Raw genomic sequence first — 5,646 nt, 5'->3', positions numbered from 1 at the left:
GATGACGTGGCGGGGGCATAACTCTTCTTGCAGCTTCAGTTTTTCCGGGTGCTGCCGGGCGAGAGGCCATCGGCACTGCTCTCCCGGCCCCCCTCCGCAGGRAGGCCACAGCAGGCTGCTGAGGGGCAACTTTGGGGGCCGGGGGGGTCGAAAGCTCGCGTCGTTCCTTGCCTCGCTGCCCTCGGGGGACGTTTTGGGGAGTCCAGTGCCGGCAACAGGTCCCAGCCCGGCTGACGTGCCCCTACCTAGCGTGTTCCCAGAGTRTCTGCCGGGAAGCGCGCGGCTTATTTTCAGGAGAACGGGTGAAAAAGAGGGAAACTCATCCCCGCTTCCTTCGCGGGCGCTGCTTTGGGTGGAGGAGAAAACACTTCCCGAGGCTGCCGAACTCTGCCGGGAGGCTGCTGAAATCCAGAAGGGTCCTGGGGGCTGGGGCAGAGACGCTTTTGGGAAGTGAAAGTCGCGTGTGATGCGCTCGCTGCTATTAATTCCTGTTTTTCTYGACCTCGTTCAGAGAGCTGCTTCTTCAGCTCGGCGCCGAATCCGCCCCGGCCTGGTCGCCGCCCGCGTAGCGGCGTCCGCCAAAGCGCGGCGAAATGTCGTACGAATTTGGAGAAATTGGTGTCGAACTCCGCAAAAACGCTGTGTAAACGGGGAAGCCGAGCGGCGGATCAGGCAGGGACGCGCCGCAGCCGATATCGTGCGGTTGCTGATCCCTGCGCGGGGGATTTCTGAAAAAAAAAAAAACAAACCCTGAAAACTTAGAAAAGGGAATCGTGAAACAGCTTGTGCCTAAAGGAAACTTGCTGTGGACTTTCCTTCTCTTCCTTCCTCTCTGCGCTTGCTTTATGTCCCGTGGAGGCTGCAAGAGTCGCGAAGTCTCTTTTTGGGAATCTTTATTAACGTGCTGCGGGGAACAGTCTAGTCTTGTAGTTAAACACAGTTTTCGGCCCTTTGGGGCAGGGAGTTTGAGACGGCGAGTTGCGTTTTAACAAAACTTCTTTAGAGGAGGGTGGAAAAAAACTTCTATTTTCCAGGTGTTGGCAGATGTAGCCGGTATCGGTTGCAATTCGTTTTGTCCCTTTCCTCGTAAGAGAAATTCAGGAAAGGGCCCGAGTTGCTGAGTAACCAGAGCGGCAAGAGAAGGAACGCGCTGACCGTCAATCCGCTGGGTTCAGGAGCATCGTCTGCGCCCAGCGCCGGCCTCGATCAGCCTGTCGCGGAGCTCTGGTCCTGCTGCGTAAAGCGTGGGATGATCCGTGATGCTTCCACCAGCTTTTCCAAGTGAAAGGCCGGAGCTGGGGATGCTGTGTAAACGGGAAAAGCTCCTGAGCTTTTTACTCCTTCCCTCTGCGAGCTACCGGGTCTCGCAGACCCTCAGGGGTTCGACGGCRCGTGCGCAGGAGGCCAAAATCTGCCCTGGAAGTGCAGCCGTGTCGGGGCGGCTGTTTAACGGCAGCCGTGCGCAGCCCGAGCCAGGAGATCCCGGCTTTTCCGGAGCGCAGGGAAACATGAGAACGGGGAAAGCGGAGCGCTGAGCTCGGTGCGGGGACGCGCCAAGCTGAGAGCCTGCGCTTCAGCGTGCCGCAGGATCGAGCGTGAGCCGGTGGGCAAGGTCCAGCTCAAACTGCGCCGGTCCTTACTTAGGGAAAATACCTTCCGCCCTCCCGAGCGTCCCAGGGACCTGCGGGAGCCTTCGCCACTTTGCGCCAGCTGTGGCGAGCGGAGCTCGGATGGCTTCGGAGTTCAGCGCTGGGGAGGTGAGCTGTGCCCGCGCCAGGTCCGGAGGGCAGAATACGCCGCCCAACCCAATTTTGGGGGGTTTCGAAACCAGGGGTTTCGCTGATCCATCCTCTCCCGCCTTCCTGCGCTTTTTCRGAGCTGTGAGCGGGGCAGCAGCGAGGGAGTGCCCGTGTTGCTGGCTCTTGGGAGTTGTCTTCTCCCGATAACCTTGAGCTGAGCGTCTTCCGTGGTTTTAGTCTCCTGCTTGTTTTCTAGATTAGCTGTTTTCCTGCCAGCTTGCGCTTGGGCTCTTACCCGTTCCTCTTTGCTTGTCCCTCTGCTTCGGATGCTAACGGATATCTCCGGGGCCGCGCGCTTAGGCGGCGTCAGCACGGCTACGTCTCCCTGCYGTTGCTTTTTTCTCTCCCTTCCAGCCCGTCTCGTGAGATCGGTCTCACGAGATCGTTTCGAAGACGCGCTCCRGGAGCAGCAGATCCCGCAACCTGCGGTGAGCCGGTGAGCTCCCGGGCTGAGCTACGGGGAGCTGCGTTTGCGGAGCCCGTAGGAAGAGCAGCAGAGCTTCCCCCCCTACCCCTTTTCGGGCAACGGGTCTCTCCGTTCAAAGTTGACGAACTTGCTTGTTGGCGGGGAGGAGTACGAACGGTATCGACGCTTGCGTGTCCCGTCTCCGCTCTGACGGCAGAGGAATCGCCCAGTTCACACGGAAATCGGGGCGCTGCCTCTYGTTTTTCTGTTTGAAAAGTGACTTSTTGTGGTACCAGATCTCRATGRTTCTTGTTCCTGGCCTGGTTTGCTTCTCATTCAGAAGCAAATCCTGAAGTTTCTCCTATTGGAAGTCTTTTGATTTCCCTCCTCCCATCCACAGCTTATTCTTTAYGGAGAAGAAACATCCTTCCTTGGCTGCGATATTCTTTTCCTTCCTTGCATGTGAGGGCTTGGAAGGCTAAGCAGAGCCAGGGTTTAGCCTAAAAACATGAAGTCCCACTTCCTAGCGAGATGACCGCGTACGAGTTCTGTTCCCGGGCTAGCAAAAAGTTTCGGAAAACACAAACCTGATGCTGCAGGAGGTAACCGAGGCTCGGCTCTTCCCAGGTGTTTCGGGGGAATGGTTTTAACATGCCGCTTCCACCGTCCCATCCTCTGCTTTGAGCGTTTCCTCCRTTGACTAACGCTATGAGAGCGTAGCGGGGGAAGCTAAAGTACCTGCGGGTTGCAAATAGTGTTTTTTTTTCTTCCGCTCTAAGAGGAAACTAGTAGCGCCGGTGAAAACTTGCTTGACATCAGTTTTTTGCCTCAAACCGCGCTGGCGGCGCGTGTGTCTCAGAGAGCGGCACCGTGCCCGAGGAAGGCGGCAGCTGAAACRTGCTGCGTTACGGCTCCGCGAGCAGGCGACCGGCTGCGCTGCTGCGGGACAGCTCTGCCGGAGCCGCGCGGCGGCCGTCCCTTCCTCGAGGCCGCTCTCGTGGCAGCGGCTCGCTGGGTATCCGTTGGGCGTCCCGATAAGAGGTAAGAGCTCGGCGCCTGCCGGCCTTGGGGAGCTTCCTCCTTGACGGTCTCCGGTCGGCTTCTGGGTAGGGAAAAGCTTCTTGTGCTGCTGAGCGCCCGGTGTGCCGTCCGTGGAGCTGCTCGGGGCTTCTCATCGGCTTCCTAAATGCCGGTCCGCGCTCTTCCCTGACGTTGGAACTGCATGATTTTCTGCTAGATGAGGGCTGGAGGTACCAAGAAATACAGGTTTGGGAGGAACGTGCTGGCCCATGGCTATGTAGCAGGGCGGGATTTGTCTCTTGTAGGAGCCCGGGACGTTAGACCCGTCCTCGGCAGCGCCGGGGCTGCCGGCAGCTCCCTTGCAAACGGGCTTTGGCCCCAGGCAGCCCAGAGCAGGCAGAAAAAACATCGGCAGTGAGCACGTGGCTTTGTGCCGCTACGAAGACTTGGCCTTAGAACCAATCCGAGGTGTCCTAACGGTACGTCGGGGAGCTCCGAGTGCTCTCGTGGGCCCGTTTCGGTTATTGGATTCTTAGTTACAGACCCGAGCACCTGCGAGAAGAGACCAAGGCGCGAGCTGCTCCATGGCCTGTGGGAACGTCTTCCCTGGAGCGTCTCACGTGCCCTCCTTAAAGCTCGCGCCCGGCAGCGGTCTCAGACGCTCCCCGAGGGCCGAGCTCCGGTGAAATCACCGTCATCGGGGTTGTCCGAAGGGCCGTCGCATCCCAGCCCTGCAAAGCATCCCTGCCTCGGGCTCCGACGTGTTCCCTTCCTTGCAGGAAGACGAGCTCGGCAGCGAGGCAGGGAAAGCTGCCGCGGCAAAGCTTGGCAGCCGCTGCTCTTCGCCCGAGTATTCGCGTCGGGTATTAAATCCGGGRAAAGCGGCTCTGAACCTGCCTCAGGCTGCCTAGAGCAGGGAGAAGCGGCACAACCGCGGTCGCCTCCTGCCCCGCCGTGCGCTTCGAAGCGAAGGCGGTGGGCTCCTGGGGTTGTCCTGCGGACCATGCCAGCTTTTATCCTGATTTTTATTTTCTTTTTATCCCATCTGGGAGTTGATGCCTGGCTCTGGCTCCTCCAGGTTGGATGGGGAACCTGGACAATACGGCATCTCCGGCCGCTTCTCGCGTGCTAACACCGGCTGGCTGCATTAGGGTTTCTCCGCTCCTAAAGCTGCTCGGTTGTGCTTTAAAACCAAGCTGTTTGCAAGCTCTTGCTTAGGTGTGTTTGGCTTTGCTCCCTGGGTTTCGGCTCCTCCAAAACTGCAAGGCCCTTCTCGGGTTTCACGGATGCTTCTCTGGTTGGGTTTTTTTTCTGCTGTGGAAGGAAAAGATGGGTGAAATAGCCGTAAAAGATGAATCTGCAACCTCTCCCGGCTGACCTTTAAAAGGGCTATCGACTGCACGCGCATCCGACGCCCTCAGCGCGCCGGGCCGTAAATCTGCCCCAAACCGTCTGGTTTGTATAATCTAGCCTAAAGCGCYGGATGGGAGTCTCGCGCCCTTTTAATTTAAAGGAGCAGTGCTTGAGGAAAAGGCTCGTTTTGGTCTTGCCAACGCGTTTAACGCGGAGCTGGAAACTTTGTGCTCTTCTCGGCCGCAACGTCCTTAAGGGTTGCAGCGGCGGCTCCCCGGCATTGGGCCGATCGTCAGATTTTGCTGCGTTCCTCTTTTCTTCCAAGACCCGTTTCCCGTGTAGGATGTCGGATGCAGGGGAGGGTTCGGTGTGAATTCTCACTAGAAAAGTGTTTCTCGGGCTAGGAGACGTGACCGCGGAGGGTGGTCGGCAGGCCTCAGCAGCAGGCACGCACGCTTCCCGGCTCCGCGAGGATCCGGAGTAAAGCTGCRGAAGATGAAGCTCGCAAAGCGAGCGGTGGCGTTGCGAGAAGCGAGCCTGGCATCTCGGCTGAGCAGGGGTGAAGGCTGGCGTGCGAGCGGCTGATTTTCTCCTCCTCTTCCTCCTCCTCCTTCTCCTCCTCAGCATCCCCGCTGGCAAAACAGCCAGTTTGCCGCTCGTCGGCAGCGTGCCCGCACCGCGCTAACCCTCTCGTGGGGAAAAGGGCGCCTTCGACAGCGCCGGGGGCTAAGCGGCTTCYTTCCCCRGATGAACGCGGGCAGCTTGGCTTGYTTTCTCGAAGGGCCTCRAGATACCTGCGCCTTGAGCTGAAAGTGAGTGGGGTGGCGCTGATTTGGGGGGGCCTCCGTCGAGGTGGTCCAGCAGCGGCGCCGAGGAAGTCGCTCCGTCGCTTACCCCAGCTTTCGGGGAGGGAGCGGTGTGTTTTAATGAGGTCGCCCGCCCGCTCCTGGGAAGGCTGCGAGCGCCCTGCGGCGCAAACCTCGCGCTCGTCTCCCCGTGTGGCTTTTGCCGTGAGAGTTCAAGTTATTTTCCCTCCCTCCCCGCCACCCCTTGTTTTCCTTCTTCGAC

Source organism: Apteryx rowi, unplaced genomic scaffold (genome assembly GCF_003343035.1).
Source record: "Apteryx rowi isolate R43461 unplaced genomic scaffold, aptRow1 scaffold_768, whole genome shotgun sequence".
In the NCBI taxonomy this organism is placed as follows: Eukaryota; Metazoa; Chordata; class Aves; order Apterygiformes; family Apterygidae; genus Apteryx; species Apteryx rowi.
This window is presented reverse-complemented; position numbering follows the sequence as displayed.